General features: G+C 39.2%; 1 pseudogene; it reads left to right on the top strand.

Moving 5' to 3' along the window:
• Positions 1 to 17,353: 17,353 nt before the first annotated feature.
• Positions 17,354 to 19,392, top strand: LOC126007275 (14-3-3 protein zeta/delta-like; annotated as a pseudogene).
• The last annotated feature ends 393 nt before the right edge of the window (positions 19,393 to 19,785 follow it).

Genomic DNA, 19,785 nt, shown 5'->3' with positions numbered 1-19,785 from the left:
CCACCCTTTCTGGGCTTGTGAACTCACCTCCAGGGAAGGCTCCAGGGGAAGACAAGCCATCCTCAGATGAGCCACACACAGGATGAAATCAGGCCAAAAATGGAGCACAGCACAGAAGACAGGCAGATAGGGGTGCTGGCATCTGAGTTCCAGCAGAGTTCAGCGGCTTCCCCTTTCTGGGCTTGTAAACTCACCTCCAGGGAAGGCTCCAGGGAAGGTGAGCTGTCCACAGATGAGCCACACACAGGATAAAATCAGGCTGAAAATGGAGCACAGCATAGAAGAGAGACATAGGGGTGCTGGCATCTGAGTTCCAGCAGAGTTCAGCCTCCAGCACAGTTCTTAGTGTGATTTTTTTCTTCTTGTTTCAATGGCGTTCTTTCTTCAGAAAGAGCGCATGGCCACATAGCGAAGCAGAGCAACTGTGCTCTGCTGGAGCCTCTTTTCAGCCCACTATCAAGGGGTTCAGGCGACAGGACAGGAGACACACACACAGACAGCACTTACAATTTCTCACAGTCGGGCCGCACTGGGCAGGTGTAGTTTTGTAGATTTTCCCAGCCTGACGTCACAAACAGGGGACCTGACTTCTGCAAAATACAGCTTATAGCCGGTTTTCACATTATGAAGCAGTTTCTTGGTGTACCCGCCCTTGAATGAGCCTCTGGGAGAGTGAGTTTTCTGGAGCCTCTTTTCAGCCCACTCCCAAGAGGCTCAGGCAACAGGACAGGAGACAGACACACAGAGACAGCACTTACAATTTCTCAAGGTCGGGCCCCACTGGGCAGGCTTAGTTTTGTAGATTTTTCCCAGCCTGATATCACAAACAGGGGGCCTGACTTCTGCAAAGTACTGCTTATAGCCGGTTTTCACGTTATGAAGCAGTTTCTTGGTGTGCCCACCCTTGAATGAGCCACTGGGAGAGCGAGTTTTCTGAAGCCTCTTTCGGCCCACTCCCAAGAGGTTCAAGCAACAGGACAGGACATAGACACACACAGGCAGCACTTACAATTTCCCAGGGTCGGGCCCCACTGGGCAGGAGTAGTTTCAAAGATTTTCTCCTTCCTTGATATGTTGATGCAATCCCTTGCTGTAATGATAGAGTGGGTAAGTATCAATACAGAGCCCACTGTGAGATTTAATTTTATATGAAAGAAAAGCACACACTTCCTCATGAAAAACAAGAAAATTTAATAAATGCTACAAAAAACAATGCAGTATTTTCCCCAAAATTAAGTTTCCCTCACTGCATTTCTTCATTGTTTTGTAGATATTTTCTGAGTGTTTAATAACACACAGAGAGATGGAATAATTTCTGCAGTGTGGGGAGGACAGTGGCCAGAGGGAAACTGGGTAACATCGGTGACAAGAAATGAGTACTGGTGAAGGACAGGTGTTGCATAACTGAAACTCTTAATGAACAATTTTATAACTGTGTTATAACTGAGTTATGCTAATTCAACGGAAACTAATTAAATTTAAAAAGTCATAATGTTTATTAATATGTATCTGTACAGTGTCTTTTATAAACAAACTTTTGTAACTGGGTTTGATTTTGGTTTTGGTCCACACCCATCAGTTATAAAATTTAGTCCTAGTTGTCTGCTCAGGAGTCATTTCTAAAGATGGTCATAGAATCATAAGTGGTGCTGCTGATAAATTTCTGTTTGGCCCATTAGAAACATTTTTCTTTCTTCTGTTTTATCTATCTGGCCAGAATATTTTTCACCTAACTGCATAACCTATTTAAACTATGAGATTCATTTAAGTTAATATATGTAAACATTTAATTTAACCATATTACATCTGGCCAAAGCCAGCAAACTGTACTTAATCTTATACTCAGGGACACCCCTGTTGGGGTTCCATGACCAAGGTTAAGGTTGGCTGGCTGCCACACAAGAACACTACCTGATGCATCATCACTCTAGTCCCAAATTTTAACATAATTTTAAACTAATATAACATGAATAGGTAAGAGATCTTGATTTTTGCACAGATCCGAGAACAAAGCCATGGTGTCAGGGAGCATTTTCTGATTTCATCTCACCTTTAGGTGGTGAGGCATAAAAACTGTCCTTAGAGCAAATTATTACTGATTCCTCATCATCAGGGTTTCATTTGAACCTACCTGAAGCAAACTGGTATCAGGGCCATATGAGGGCCACCCAAAATGAATATTTGATTTCTGTTGTTGATGCAGAAAACTGTTTCCAAGGTTGGGAGTGGAGGTTTAGGGTTGGACAATGTCCAATAAATTAAGGTCTAAGTCAAGTTTCTATGACAAATGTTCAGACTGGAAGGCACCACTGCAGTATACATTTTATCAGTTCTTTTCCCTGTTAGATAAGAACTTCTTTATATACATAAGATTCTTCCACTGTAGTGTGCCTATGTATAAAGAAACAATGTCATATTATAGTTTTGGTGCATAAGTGTGCAAAAGAACAAGCTAACCAATCTATTACCTAGTTTTAACCAGAACTTCGTTCCCAAATAAGACTTTTACAATAGAAGTTCCTACTAAGCTGATCCATAAAAGGGATGGTTTAAGTTTGCTGTCTGCAGGCAAATTGGTGTTTCTAATATTAATCTTTTTCTAAACAAACCTTATCTTCATGTAGTAGTTGATGGTTACTCTCTCTTTATATAGACTTTCACTATGATTTCTGAAAGAGATAAAGCTGTGTGTTCCTTGTGTTCCTTCTACAATGGTTTTCTGTAATGGGCATTTCCCATACCAGCAAAACAGATAGTGGCTCAGCTTACACTAGTAAAACTTTTCAATCATTCAGCAAAGAATAGCAAATCAAACACTTCACTGTTATTTCTTATAATCCTCAGGGAAAAGTCATAGTTGAATGTGCTCATAGCTATGGAGGAATGGAAGAATTGGGACATGTCACTGACTGACCTTCTATCTTTAACTCAATTTTTACTAAACTTCTTGAATTTACCCCAAGGAGAATACCACACAGGTGCAAAAACACACTTTACACACTTTAAAGAAGATGAACAGGCTAAGAAAAGTGTTATCTTACTTATTTGGGTAAAAACTGATAAAGAATGGACAAATGGTAATATCCTTAAAGGAAAAGTATATGCTTATATTTCACAGATGGCAGTTTCACCAAGAAAATTCGGGTCCAACAATGCCTTGTAAGAAGCAGAATTCTCACAAATGATAAAACCAAGCTACAGATTTCTACTGAGTAGGATAAGGAACCCTCCAATCTGAAGCATTCCTACTCCACCTATTTACTTTTTTTAAAAATAATTTTTAGTGTGACCAACGTGAATTACAAGTCTTTCACAGTAATATTTAAGGTACATAGTGTCATTGAATCAGGGGTATTCCCACCCCAGTGTTGTCCTCCCTCCAACCCTGATCCCAGCATCCTTATACTTTGCCCACCAGACTGCTTGTATAACTGATCCCCTCTGTGCATAGCTTGTTGAAGATTAGGTATCGATTCTGTTGTCTTTGATTTTTGGTTTGGTGTTTAAGTCTGATCATTTTTTAAATTTCTACTCAATGTTTATATGACTAATTCTGGTACCATCCATTTTACCCCTCAATTTATGAGGCAGAACAAGATGATTCAAATTATATGGTTCTGTTTGAAAAAAAAATAAAAAAAGAAAATGAAAAAAAAATAAAATAAAACAAACAAAAATAGGAAGAAGTCCATCTGAGGTTATAAATATCAATTTAAAAAGGGAAAAGAAAAAACATAACAAAAATAAAAACAAACACACACACAAAAACAAAAAAATAAACAAAACAGGAAAAGAAACAAAAATCAAAGACCAAAACCAGCAACTACAAAAAAGCACCACAGCAACAAAGACAACAAACAAACAATAACTATGAGACTGAAAGAAAAAGAAAAGAAAGGAAAAAATGAAGAAGGGCTGTTGTGGCTAGTTTGTTTTTGTTTTTCGTTTTCACAGTAAATATTGGGGAAATTAAATAGGAGATTCCCTTGGCTAAAAGATACAGGGTTTCTTCACCCTTGAAGCATGCTGTCATGGGAGTAACTACAGGCTTCATACAAGCTCCTTTTCACACCCCAAGGAGTTTTTATGGTGCCAGGAAACTTTTTGCTCAGTTGTGGCTGATAGAATCAGGTCTCTAATTAAAGATCTTGGTATTTGCACAAGTCATAGAATGAAGATAAGGATAGCGTCTTTCTTTACAGTTCTAGCAGTTCTGTTCCATCACTGTTGTTGCAATCATTCTTCTTAATTGGTGATCTTGGTTTTTGCACAGATCCCAAAATGAGCCTAGGATAGAGTCCTTCATTATGTTTCCAGAAAATCTGCTCTGTCACACTTGTCAAAGTCAGACCTCTTGAATTAGAGATCCTGGTTAATGTACAAATCCGAGGCAAGGCTCTTTCATATTGGTCCCAGGATAAGTTCTGCCCAGTCTTAGTTGTCAAGCTCAATCTTCTGTAGGAAGTGATCTTGGTTTCTGCACAGATCAAAGGATGAGGTGTCTTCTGATTTCATCTTACCATTAGGTTATTACATAGGACAACCTGCTCTTAGATCAAGTTGTTGCCATTTCCTTGTTGTCAGGATGGCATATCAAAACTGACACAAATTGGTGCTAGAGCAGTATTAGAAATTTCCCAGGGGTAGTTTGTTTCCTAGTGCTGTTGCAGGGAATTGTGTCTGTTCTGTCTGGGCTCTAGGTCTCGAATTGGACAGTTACTGTCTAATTGCATGGAGTTTAAGTTGGGTCCAAATGACATGTTCAGGGTGGGAGGTGCTCCTGTATTATAAAATGTATGAGTTCTTATCCCTAGATAAGAGTTTGTTTCTATACATAATATTTCCACTTTTTTTTTAGTATGCCTTTGCAAAAAGGAATGGTGCCATGTTATATTGCTGGTGCATTTGGGGATAAGAATGTCAGGCTACACAATCTCTGTGCCCTAGTTTTGACCTGAGCTTTTATCTCAGGCAAAATAGGTTTTCATACTAAGCAGAACCAAAACAGGTAAAGTTAAAAGGAAAAAAAAATAGATAGATAGATAGATAGATAGATAGATAGATAGATAGATAGATAGACAGACAGACAGACAGACAGACAGACACTCCGCCATTACTAGGAGGGGACAGGAGCAATCAGTGGGGAACCACGCTGTCTGACACGTAGAAGAGGAAGCTGTTTTTGACCAGGGAGGGTGAAATTAACCAGGCCCGACAGGCAGAGTTCGGCAGCCGCTCTGCCATTACCGGGCAGGGACAGGCTCGATAGAGGGGAACCACGCATTCTGACAAGTAGAGGGAGGGGGGAAATTGATACAGGTGAACCTCCACCACCTTCTGACAGGTGAAGGGAGAGGGGAAACCTTGCTGTGGTGGGGCAAGACGGAGGTGACCTATGCTTTCTGGCAGGTAAAGTGAGGGAGGAGTCTTGAGGGCAGGGCCAAACCTCAGCAACCACAGCTACCATACCCACCTAGAGTTCACTCCAGAGAAGGGATCCAGTTCCACACCACAGGAGACAAAGGAGGGCTGAAATCTGAAGGCAGTACATTCCAAACCAAACCACCAAATGCAAAGAAATATGGGAAAACTAAGGAAGACACTAACAACTGGGGATATGGAGAGAAATTATTGCAAGTTTCCAAGTCCACCAAAATGCATGTGCTCAATAGATGAGAACCAAAAAGCGGCAGTGCAAGCCACAGCAAAAGAAATCAAGGAATCACTAGCCAGCAAGTTAAAGAAATTCATAGGTGAAAACATCAACCAACTTAAAGAATTTCTACAGAAGATGAGGAATCCATACAAATGGAATCAAAGGAAATAAAAAACATCTTAGCAAGCCAGAGTAACAGTTGGAGAATCATATAGAAGAACTTGAAGAAAAACTACAAATGAAAATGACAAAGATACCAATAAGGAAATAAAAGGTAAAGCATTAGAAGAAAAAGTTATGTATTTAATGAAAAAAAAAACCAGAAGAAATAATCTATGGATTGTAGGAATAGCAGAAAGGGAGGAAATTTGGAAAAGGGAAGAACAAGTGAACAGGGAAATAATAGGATTAAACTTTCCCACCCTCTGAAAAGAGACTCTGGTATAAGGAGGTGAAAAGAGTCCCTAATAAAATTGACTCTAATAAGCTAACACCAAGGCATATAGTAATAAAATTGCCAAAAACAAACAAACAAACAAATAGAAAGATTGACTCCTTGAAGCAATGTGGGAGGAAAAAAAACCTTAAGTACAAAGGAAGAAACATAAGAATTAAACCAGATCTCCCATTTGAAACATTCAAGCAAGAAAACAGTGGAATGGGATATTTAAACGAATGAATGAAAGAAACTTCAAAACTAGAGTCCAATACGCAGCAAAACTCTCATTCACATGGGAGGGAGGACTAAAAACATTCTCAGACAAAAACAAATTTGCATTATTTGCACAAACAAAACCGATTCTAAATGATCTATTCAGAGATGAATTACACAATCCAAACCCCCAATTGTAACAACAACCACTCTACACAATACAACTGCACAACAGCCCTCTCTGTCAATAATCTCCCTAAATGTCAATGGACTAAACTCTTCCATTAAAAGACACATAGTAGAGAGTTGGATTAGAAAACAAACACCAGATTTTTGCTGATTGCAAGAAATACACCTACAAGTACAGGATAGACACAGACGTAGAATAAAAGGATGTAAATCATCTATTCAAGTTAATGGAAAACAAAATGAAGCCATTCTTATATCAGACCAAATTGCATTCATCCTCAAGAAAGTGATCAGAGACAAAGAGGGTCACTACTTACTGATCAGGGGAACACTAGACCAAGAAGTACTAACTTTGGTCAATATTTATGCACTAAATGCAAAGCCAGCAAAATATGTAAGGCATTTGCTTTCAAACCTGGATAAATATATGGAAGGAAATGTGATAGTAGTAGGACATCTCAATACTCCACTATCACCACTGAACAGATCCACCAGACAGAAAACTAGTAAAGAAATAAAAGCCCTAAATGAAAAATTAGAAGAACTTGGGCTAATGGACTTACATAGGGCCCTCAACCCTCAGAAATCGGAATACTCATTCGTCTCAAGTCCACAAGGAATCTTCTCCTGAATAGACCATGCCTTAGGATATAAATATAACTTGCATAATGTTACAAATATAAGTATTATTAGAAGAACCCTATCAGATATGTATGCAACAGAGATCAAGATTGACTGTAAAAAGAAACTATGGAGAAAACCCAACATCTGGAGATTAAACAACATACTGCTCAACAACAGCTGAATTAAAGAGGAACTAAAGGAAGAAATAAAATATCTCTTGAGACAAACGATAATGAAGAGACAAATTGTCAATATCTGTGAGATGCAACAAAAACAGTAATTAGGGGAAAACTCATAGCAATACAAGCCTAGATCAGAAAAGAGGAAAATGACAAAATCAGCAGTTTAAAGGGACATCTTAAGGACCTGGAATAATAGCAGCAAAGAAACCCTAAAACAACCAGAAGAAAAGAAATAGTAAAAACCAGAGCATATATAAACAAAATTGAAACCAAGAAAACAATACAAAAATATCAATGAGACCAGGAGTTGTTTTTTTTAAAGAATAAAATAGACAAACCACTGGCAAAACTCACCAAAAAAAAGTGGGAAAAAAAACCAAATAAATAGGATCACAATTGGAAGGGGATAGGTTACATCAAACCCTAAGAAAGCCAACACTAGGTGGTTATATGTCTGAGGAACCTTCTTTGAGAACTCAAGCCTATTTCACTGATCTGAGTCTGTCTTTATTCCAATACCATGATATTTTGATAACTGTTGCTTTGTAATACAGCTTAAAATTGGGGAAAGTAATGCCTCCCATATTCCTTTTGCCAAGAATTGCTTTAGCTATTCAAGGTTGTTTATTGTTCCAAATGAATTTCAGAAGTGTTTGATTCACTTCTTTGAAGAATGTCAGGGGTATCTTTAAGGGAATTGCGTTAAATCTGTATAATGCTTTTGGAAGTATTGCCATTTTAATGATGTTGATCCTGCCAATCCATGAGCAAGGTATGTGTTTCCATTTCCGCATGTCCTCTCTTATTTCTTGGAGCAGTGTTTTATAGTTTTCTTTGTATAGATACTTCACATCTTTAGTCAGATTGACTCCAAAATATTTCAGTTTGTGTGGCACTAAATGGAGCAAGGAAAGCCTATTCAACAAGTGTTGTTCGCACAACTGGTTAGCCACTTGCAAAAAAGCGAGCTCAGACCCCAAGCTAACACCATGTACAAAGGTAAAATCCAAATGGATTAAAGAACTTGATATCAGATCTGAAACTATAAGGTATATAAAACAACATGTAGGTGAAACACTCCAGGACATTGAGACTAAAGGCATCTTTAAGGAGGAGAGAGCACTTTCCAAACAAGTGGAAGCAGAGATAAACAGATGGGACTATATTAAGCTGAGAAGCCTCTGCATCTCAAAGGAAATAGTGCCCAGAATACAAAGGCCACCCACTGAGTGGGAGAAATTATTCATCCAATACTCATCAGATAAAGGACTAATATCCAAAATTTACAAGGCACTGTCAGAACTATACAAGAAAAAAACATCTAACCCCATCAAAAAATGGGGAGAAGAAATGAACAGACACTTTGAAAAAGAAGAAAGGCAAATGGCCAAAAGGCACATGAAAAGATGCTCAGCATCACAAATTGTCAGGGAGATGCAAATCAAAACTACTATGAGGTACCACCACCTCAAGCCACTGAGATTGGCACAAATCACAAAAAAGGAAAACAAGCAGTGCTGGCGGGGATGTGGAGAGAAAGGAACTCTTTTTCACTGCTGGTGAGAATGCCATCTTGTACAACCTTTATGGAAAGCGATATGGAGATTCCTTCACAAACTGGAAATTGAGCTTCCATATGATCCAGTTATACAACTCCTAGGAATATACCCGAGGAACACAAAAATACAATACAAAAATCCCTTCCTTACACCTATATTCATTGCAGCGCTATTTACAATAGCCAGACTCTGGAAACAACCAAGATGCCCTTCAACAGATGGGTGGCTAAAGAAACTGTGGTACATATACACAATGGAATACTATGCAGCCGTCAGGAGAGATGAAGTCATGAAATTTTCCTATACATGGATGTACATGGAATCTATTATGCTGAGTGAAGTAATAAGTCAGAGGGAGAGAGAAAGATGCAGAATGGTTTCACTCATCTATGGGCTTTAAAAAAAATGAAAGACATTTTTCACAATATCTCAGAGACAAGAGAGATGACGGCTGGTAGGTGCAGCTCATGACATGAAGCTCATAACATAGAATGATGAGTGCAGTTAAAGAGATGACTACACTGAAAACTATCATAACAATGTGAATGAATGAGGGAAGTAGAAAGCCTGTCTCAAGTACAGGTGTGGAGAGGGTGGGGAGGAGGGAGATCTGGGAAATTGGTGGTGGGAATGTTGCACTGGTGAAGGGGGTTGTTCTTTACATGACTGTAATCATACAACTATAATCATATTTGTAATCATGGTGTTTAAATAAAGATAATTATTAAAAAAAAGAAAGCCAACACATGAGGACTTATTATGAACAACTATACTTAGGTTAGAGAATCCAGAAGAAATGGACAGATTTTTGGAAAAATATCATCTTCCAAAACTGAATAAGGAGAATGTAGAAAGCCTAAACAGGCCAATCACATCTGTGGAAATTGAATCAATAATTAAGAAAATCCCCAAGAACAAAAGTCCAGGTCCAGATGGTTTTACAGGTGAATTTTATCATACATTTTGAGAATTATTACTATTGATCTACAGGCTTTTCCAAAACATTGAAAAAGACAGGAATCCCTTCCCTGATGGCTGCCTCTCCTTGGGTCAACTTATCAGACAGGGTTCTGTGAGCATGAAATGTCACAGCCAAGAAGGCAGCATGAAAAATGCCAGACACGACTGCTGAAATCATAAACCTTCAGGTACCACACCTCCTCAAAGAAGGAATAACACCCAGGCATCACAACCTGTACCTGTTTATTTTATTTCACCGAACTTCACAAGATCACTGCTAGGAACACAAGGCTTCCACCTTGCAATCAGGGAAACTGAGGTGCACAGTCACAAAAGAACCAGCCCAGGAGTATCCGACTGGGAAGGGGCAGAGAAAGCTTCAGACACAGCCTGGCTGCAGCACTCCCCAAGCCTTGAGTGGGCCCTGACATCATGAATTACCAGAAGCTTCCAGTGTGCACTATGTGAGGGTCTGCCTTCCCCATTGCCTTTCTCTGCTTCCTTTTGCAGTGGTTCTCAAATAGTGGGGCGCGCCCTCCGGGGGGACATGAGGCTCCATTAAGGGGGGGCGCGTTTGACCTCGGCAAACACTGTCATAACAAGCTAAGCCCCTTGTTTATGTCTCTGGAGCTGAGAGTTGCCATGTACTGCTTCAAACCCCGCTTTGAAAAGCTATGCATTGCAAAACATGCTCATTGTACCATTAATCCAGACATCACCTCTGATTAAAAAAATCAGCTCAGTTTTTGCAGAAGCCAGCTCCCCTGTTTGGGATATCAGGTGGGGAAAAGCCACGAATCTACGCCCGCCCAGTGGAGCCCAACTGTGAGTGCTGCTTGTAAATGTTTGTCTACTGTCCTCTTGCGTGAAACTCTTGGGAGTGGGGCAAAAGAGGCTCCAGCAGAGCACGGCCGCTCCGCTTCTACGTGGCCGTGCGCTCTTTCTAAGAAAAGAACACCATCGCAACAAGAAGAAAAAATCACACAAAGAACTGTGATATAACACAGAAGCAAGCATTCCCTTCGGACTGTCTTCTCTGTTGAATGCTCGGGCCTAAGATTTGATCCAGTGTGAGGCTTCACCCACGGAGGACTCCCCTCCCTTAGAGGCAAGTCAGCCCATCCAGAAAGGGCGGAGCCAGAGAAGTGTGCTGCCCACATCATATAGCCAATGAATACCACCACAACACGTAGAACAACCCAAAATACAAGTGTGACAATGGGGAAACAACGCAGGCCAGCATCAGACATAGAGAATGAAGAGGACAATTCTGATGACCAGATAATGACCAACCAACTAATCAACCTCACAGATAAGGACTTTAGACTAGCAATATGGAATATGTTCAAAGAACTCAAAGAAACCATGGATAGAGTTGAACAGAACACTAATAAGAACCAAGAAAATATGAAGACAGAAATCACAAAACTCCAAACTGAAATAACATGTCAACTAACAGGCCTGAGAAAGTCAGTAAATGAAGTGAATGACAAAATGGATAAGCTCTGGGACAGGGTATCAGAAGCTGAGAATAAACTTGGTGCTGTGGAAGATGAGATACATAACAATTCCATACAGCAGGAGAGATTGGACAAAAAACTTAAAGCAAATGAGCAGACAATGGAAAAATTAGTCAAAGAATGGGAACAGATGAAAATAGAAGTCTATGATAAGATCAACAGAAACAACCTAAGAATCATTGGAGTCCCAGAGACCCAGGAAGAAAATTCCCAGGAAGAATCAATGGTCAAGAACATCATTAAAGAAAAACTTCCAGAGCTAAAGAATATAGGTGATCAAATCCTGCAAGCTCGAAGAGTACCAACCAAAAGAGACCCCAGAAAAAACACCCCAAGACACATCCTAGTCACAATGACAAATCCCACAGATAGAGACAGAATTCTGAAAACAGCAAGATCAAAAGGGGAAATTATGTTCAAGCAAGCATCCTTGAGATTTACAGCAGACCTGTCACCAGAAACACTCAATGCCAGAAAGCAGTGGTGGGATATTGTGACAAGACTGAATGAAATGAATGCTTCACCCAGAATACTATACCCAGCAAAACTCACTTTCCAATTTGATGGAAGAATACATGGTTTCACAGACAAAAAGCAGCTCAGAAACTTTACAGACTCCAAACAAGTCTTAAGAGAAAAACTGAAAGACCTAATTTAAGACAAGACTAACCAAAAGACACACCAAATTTCGATATAAAGATGGCATTAAATCCCAGGACAATTCTTTCTCTCAACGTCAATGGACTAAATGCACCAGTCAAGAGACACAGAGTGGCTAAATGGATCAAAAAACTCACTCCAACCTTCTGCTGCCTACAAGAAACGCACCTGAATAGTCAGAACAAACATAGACTCAAAATAAAAGGCTGGAGAAAAATTATCCAAGCAAACAACACCCATAAAAAAGCTGGAGTGGCCATACTAATATCAGATAATGCAAACTTTATACTCAGGAAGGTTGTAAGGGACAAAGATGGACATTTTATATTAATCAAGGGGTATGTAGAGCAGGAAGAAATCACTCTCCTAAACATATATGCACCGAATGAGGGGCCAGCAAAATATTTAATACAACTGTTGACAAATCTGAAAAATAATATCAACAACAACACAATAATTGTGGGGGACCTTAATACGGCTTTGTCAACACTGGATAGGTCAACCAGACTGAAACCCAACAAGAATATACTAGACCTGAGGAGAGAAATGGAAGAAAGAGGCCTAGTGGATATATATAGGACACTCCACCCCAAGAAACCTGGATACACATTCTTCTCCAATGTACATGGGACATTCTCCAGGATAGACTACATGCTGGCACATAAAACATACCTCCATAATATTAAGAGGATAGAAATTTTGCAGACTACCTTCGCTGACCACAAGGCTCTGAAATTATTTGTGAATTCCAAAGGGAATCAGAAGAAAAACCTTAACACCTGGAAGTTAAACAGCCTCATACTCAATAACCAGTGGTTCCGAGATGAAACCAAGGAGGAAATCAAAAGGTTCCTGGAAACAAATGACAATAAAGACACAAACTATCAGAACTTATGGGACACAGCAAAAGCAGTACTGAGAGGAAAATTTATAGCTTTGCAAGCACACATCAGGAAGGAAGAAGGAGCTTACCTGAGTAGCCTAATGACACAGCTAATAGAACTAGAAAGTGCTCAACAAAAGGACCCAAAAATAGGAAGACAGAAGGAAATAACAAAGCTGAGAGCAGAAATCAATGAAGTGGAAACCCAAAAAACAATCTGAAAGATCAATGAAAGCAGAAGCTGGTTCTTTGAAAAAATAAACAAGATTGATAGACCACTGGCAAATCTAACAAAGAAAGAGAGAGAGCGAAACTTGATAAATCGTATTAGGAATGAAAAAGGAGAGATCACTACTGATATGACTGAGATTCAAAGGGTAATCAGAAACTACTTTGAGAAACTCTACGCCATTAAAAATGAGAACCTGGAAGAAATGGATAAATTCTTGGACTCTTATAATCTTCCACGGTTGAAGGAAGAGAATGTAGCATATCTAAGCACCCCCATCACCATTGATGAAATTAAAACGGTAATCAATGGTCTGCCGAAAAACAAAAGCCCAGGCCCAGATAGATTCACTAATGAATTCTTTCAAACTTTCCAAGAGGAACTACTACCAATCCTGGCAAGACTCTTTCATGAAATTGAACAAACGGAAACACTTCCAAATAGCTTTTATGAAGCCAACATCACCTTGATACCTAAACCAGACAGAGATGCTACAAAAAAAGAAAATTAAAGACCAATATCGCTGATGAATGCAGATGCAAAGATCCTCAACAAAATCCTGGCAAATAGGATTCAATGCCTCATTAAGAAGATCATCCACTTCGATCAAGTAGGTTTCATCCCAGGAATGCAAGTATGGTTTAACATCCGTAAATCTATCAACATCATACACAATATCAATAACAAGAAAAATAAAAACCACATGATCATATCAATAGATGCAGAGAAAGCATTTGATAAGGTCCAACACCCATTCTTGATCAAAACTCTCAGCAAGATGTGAATGGAAGGAACCTTTCTCAATGTAGTTGAAGCCATCTACCACAAGCCAACAGCAAATATTATCCTCAACGGAGAAAAACTAAAAGCCTTCCCTCTAAATTCTGGCACAAGACAAGGCTGTCCTCTCTCACCACTCCTATTCAACATAGCACTGGAAGTACTTGCTATAGCGATTAGGCCAGAAAAAGATATCAAGGGAATCCAGATAGGAAAGGAAGAAGTCAAGCTCTCACTGTTTGCAGATGACATGATACTCTACTTAGAAAACACTAAAGACTCTACCAAAAAGCTTCTAGAAACAATAGACTCATATAGCAAGGTGGCAGGCTACAAAATTAACACACAAAAATCAATGGCCTTTCTATACACCAATAGTAATAAGGAAGAAATGGACATTAAGAAAACAACCCCATTCACAATAGTGTCACACAAGCTCGAATATCTTGGAATCAACTTGACTAAAAATGTGAAGGACCTATACAAGGAAAACTATAAAACTCTGCTCCAAGAAATAAGAGAGGACACGCGGAAATGGAAACGCATACCCTGCTCATGGATTGGCAGGATTAACATCATCAAAATGGCAATACTCCCCAAGACATTATACAGATTTAATGCTATCCCTCTAAAGATACCCATGACATTCTTCAAGGAAGTGGATCAGGCCCTTTTGAAATTCATTTGGAACAATAAACACCCTCGAATAGCTAAAGCAATCATTGGGAAAAAGAATATGGGAGGAATTACTTTCCCCAACTTTAAACTGTACTACAAAGCAATAGTTATCAAAACAGCATGGTATTGGAATAAGGACAGGTCCTCAGATCAGTGGAATAGGCTTGAATACTCAGAAAATTTTCCCCAGACATACAATCACCTAATTTTTGATAAAGGAGCAGGAAACCCTAAATGGAGCAGGGAAAGCCTCTTCAACAAATGGTGTTGGCACTATTGGATAGCTGCTTGCAAAAAAATTGAACTTAGACCCCCAGCAATCATCATGTACGAAGGTAAAATCCAAATGGATGAAAGACCTCGATATCAGCCCCAAAACCATAAGATATATAGAACAGCACATAGGCAAGACACTCCAGGACATTACAGGCATCTTCAAGAAGGAAACTGCACTCTCCAAGCAAGTGAAAGCAGAGATTAACAGATGGAAATATATTAAGCTGAGAAGCTTCTGCACCTCAAAGGAAATAGTGCCCAGGATACAAGAGCCACCCACTGAGTGGGAGAAACTATTCACCCAATACCCATCAGATAAGGGGCTAATCTCCAAAATATACAAGGCACTGACAGAATTTTACAAGAAAAAAACATCTAATCCCATCAAAAAATGGGGAGAAGAAATGAACAGACACTTTGTCAAAGAAGAAATACAAATGGCCAAAAGACACATGAAAAAGTGCTCCACATCACTAATCATCAAATCAAAACAACGATGAGATACCACCTCACACCACAGAGAATGGCACACATCACAAAGAATGAGAATAAACAGTGTTGGCGGGGATGTGGAGAGAAAGGAACTCTTATCCACTGCTGGTGGGAATGCCGTCTAGTTCAACCTTTATGGAAAGCGATATGGAGATTCCTCCAAAAACTGGAAATCGGGGCCGGGCGGTGGCGCTAAAGGTAAGGTGCCTGCCTTGCCTGTGCTTGGACGGACCGCGGTTCGATCCCCCGGTGTCCCATATGGTCCCCCAAGCCAGGAGCAACTTCTGAGCACATAGCCAGGAGTAACCCCTGAGCGTTACTGGGTGTGGCCCAAAAACCAAAAAAAAAAAAATAAAATAAAAATAAAAACTGGAAATCGAGCTCCCATATGATCCAGCTATACCACTCCTAGGAATATACCCTAGGAACACAAAAATACAGTACAAAAACCCCTTCCTTACACCTATATTCATTGCAGCACTATTTACCATAGCAAGACTCTGGAAACAACCAAGATGCCCTTCAACAGATGAATGGCTAAAGAAACTGTGGCACATATACACAATGGAATATTATGCAGCTGTCAGGAGAGATGAAGTCATGAAATTTTCCTATACATGGATGTACATGGAATCTATTATGCTGAGTTAAATAAGCCAGAGAGAGAGAAAAACGCAGAATGGTCTCACTCATCTATGGGTTTTAAGAAAAATGAAAGACATTCTTGCAATAATAATTTTCAGACACAAAAGAGAAAAGAGCTGGAAGTTCCAGCTCACCATAGGAAGCTCACCACAAAGAGTGATGAGTTTAATTAGAGAAATAACTACATTTTGAACTTTTCTAATAATGAGAATGTATGAGGGAAATGGAGAGCCTGTTTAGAGTACAGGCAGGGGTCAGGTGGGGAGGAGGGAGACTTGGGACATTGGTGATGGGAATATTGCACTGGTGATGGGTGGCGTTCTTTACATGACTGAAACCCAAACACAATCATGTATGTAATCAAGGTGTTTAAATAAAAAAAAATTAGCTCAAATTATTTTATATATTTTTGTTTTGCAGGTTAAAGTTTTTTTTTAAATAAAGATACTATTTACAGTCGCAAAAAAAAAAAAAAAGAAAAAGACAGGAATCCTTCCTAATTCCTTTTTTTCTCCAGAAAGATACTTTATTTGTATAAGTATACAAATACTATTTTATTCCTAATTTTGATAATGTCTTAATGTCAAAAAAGTAAATAGTACATAAAAACATATTTTCTATTAAACATGTCTAAGTCAATAGTAGTAGCTAACTGGAATCTATTTTTTTCTCTATTTAAAGATAATGCATCATATAGTTAAAAGTTGGCTAAATACATTTGTTTCCTGATAAGTGAGAAAAAAGTTATTAAAAATACAAAGAAAAAATAAGAGGGGCCGGGTAGGTGGCGCTGGAGGTAAGGTGTCTGCCTTGCAAGCGCTAGCCAAGGAAGGACCGCGGTTCGATCCCCCGGCGTCCCATATGGTCCCCCCAAGCCAGGGGCGATTTCTGAGCACATAGCCAGGAGTGTGGCCCAAAAACCAAAAAAAAAAAAAAAAAAAAGAAAGAAAAAAAAAAAGAAAAAATAAGAAAAAAACCTAAAAAGAAAGAAAAATGAAAAAGTACAGTAGCAAGCACATTTGTGAAAAGTTTTGTATCTCCAATGAAACCTTAATACAATGCAGGAGGTTTAGTAAGCTTTTGGTGTTAGCTGCTCATTTTGTTAAATTGTTGTGTTCTTATTGGGATAAAAGTATCAAACAAGTGAAGTTGTCCAGCAATTTGAAGCACTATTACTGATATTGTTGCTTTTGTGGCATATTTTCAACTGGCAGGCCTCCTGGATAAAGGGGGAGTGGAAAAGGCAGTCTGCACTCACTTCAAAAAGCACTGGTGATACGAGATCAAAAAGCCACCATACCTGCAGTTTGGTCAGATTGGTGTCCTGAAAGGAATTGTAGAGGGTTGGTGAGGCAGGGCCATTGGCAAATGGTGATTCTGGGTGATGGATACAGCAGGTATGGCTTTGACAGGGCAGAGGTTTGGCCTGCCTTCTCTTATTACTGTTAACAAGAATCTTTGTGAGATAACTTTAAAGTACCAAAAAGAAAATATTTGAACATAAATTTTGCATTAGATGGGCTAACTGTAAAACTATATAACTTTACTGAAAAAAATAAAGATTAATACCAGATATATTTTATATTTTGATAGAAAGACTGGTTTAGAGATGACAATTTTCCTGAAATTAAACTATATATTTACTTTTTAATAATAATAGTTTTTATTTTGACCCAAGTGGATTACAAATCTTTCACAGTAATATTTTAGGTACATATTGACATTGAATCAGGGGAATTTCCACCACCAGAGTTGTCCTCCCTTCACCCCCGTTCCCAGCATGCATTTCCTATCTCCCTCCCTTATCCCTCGGGCTGCTAGTATAAATGGTCCCCTCCATATCTAACTTGTTGTGGATTGGGTATCGATTCTGTTGTCATTGGCTTAGAGTTTGGTGTTTAAGTCCGATCATTTTCATTACTACTTAGTGATCATACAACTGTTTGGTCTTGGTACCCTCCACTATTTCCCCCTCAATTTGAGAGGCAAAACAAGATGATTCAAGTTATGTGGTTCTGTTTGAAGAAGAGAAAAAAAGAAAAAAAGAAAATGGGGTAAAAATCAAACAAGCAAAAATGGGCAGAGTCCTTCTAGATGCTATAAATATTAATTTGAGAGAAGAAAGGGAAAAAGGAAGAGAAACACAACAATACAAAAAGAAAAATCAAACAAAAATCCATAAAGCACCACAGCAATAAAGACAATCACCACACAATAACAACTGTCCTGAACTAAAAACAAAACAAAGCACACAAAATGAAAAAAACAACAGCAAGAACAATAGAAACCCCCTCCCCCGGTGGCCGAGCCGGAGCCTTGAAGAGAGGGAGGGAGGGAAACAACATCCAGTCGTGGATAAAAATGAGCTGGTGCAGAAGGCCAAACTAGCCAAGCAGGCTGAGCGATATGATGACATGGCATCTTGCATGAAGTCTGTAACTGAACAAGGAGCTGAGTTACAATGAGGAGAGGAATCTTCTCTCGGTTGCTTATTAAAACGTGGTATGAGCCCGTAGGTCATCTTGGAGGGTCGTTTCAAGCATTGAGCAAAAGACGGAAGGTGCTGAGAAAAAGCAGCAGATGGCTCATGAATACAGAGTGAAAACTGAGACTGAGCTGAGAGATATCTGCAATGATGTACTGTCTCTTTTGGAAAAGTTTTTGATTCCCAATGCTTCACAACCTGAGAGCAAAGTGTTCTATTTGAAAATGAAAGGAGACTACTACCGTTACTTGGCGGAAGTTGCTGCTGGTGACAAGAAAGGGATTGTAGATTAGTCACAACAAGCGTACCAAGCTTTTGAAATCAGTAAAAAGGAAATGCAGCCAACACCTCCCATCAGATTGGGTCTGGCCCTTAACTTCTCTGTGTTCTATTACGAGATTCTGAACTCTCCGAAGAAAGCCTGCTCTCTTGCAAAGACAGCTTTTGATGAAGCCATTGCTGAGCTTGATACATTAAGTGAAGAATCCTACAAAGACAGCACGCTAATAAGTTACTGAGAGACAACTTGACATTGTGGACATTGGATACCCAAGGCGATGAAGCTGAAGCAGGAGGAGGGGAAAATTAACCGGCCTTCCAACTTTTATCTGCCTCATTCTAAAATTTACATAGTAGACCATTTGTCATCCATGCTGTCCCACAAATAGTTTTTTGTTTACGATTTATGACAGGTTTATGTTACTTCTATTTGAATTTCTATATTTCTCATGTGGTTTTTATGTTTATTATTAGGGGAATAGAGCCAGTTAACATTTAGGGAGTTCTCTGTTTTTCATCTTAAGGTGGCCAATATGGGGATGAGGAATTTTTATACAAGTTATAAATGTTTGGCTTAGTACTTTTGGTAAATTGTGGCTTCACAGGAGCCAGAGTTAAAACTGCTTCCATGTGTAAGCAAAGAAAACTGGTGGGGAATTAAAATGGAGAATTGGTTCCAGTCACAAGTTTAGTTCGTATGGGTACTTTAAGGTTTGGAGCTGTAGTAAAACGTGATTCTCTCATGGATATTGCATGTGGGACCATGTGTGTCTATGGATGGCTGAACCTCTGTGCACACCCTTGCTCCAGCTGCAGAAGTGTCTAGACAAAAGGTGCCCCTTGACCAGGGACGCCCCCCCACCCCACTCAATTTACTCTGGATAAGGGCAGAAACGGTTCACATTCCATTATTTGTAAAGTTACCTGCGTGTCTTGCTCTCATATTTTTTGCTACACCCATTTTATTTTGTATTTAAATGATTTAGGCAAACCCTAGAGAACAAAAGTACATGTAAAGATGCAAGTAAAAATGAAT

This window comes from Suncus etruscus, chromosome 4 (genome assembly GCF_024139225.1).
Source record: "Suncus etruscus isolate mSunEtr1 chromosome 4, mSunEtr1.pri.cur, whole genome shotgun sequence".
NCBI lineage: Eukaryota > Metazoa > Chordata > Mammalia > Eulipotyphla > Soricidae > Suncus > Suncus etruscus.
Note: the sequence above shows the minus strand (reverse complement) of the source record. Positions and strands in the feature narration are given on the sequence as shown.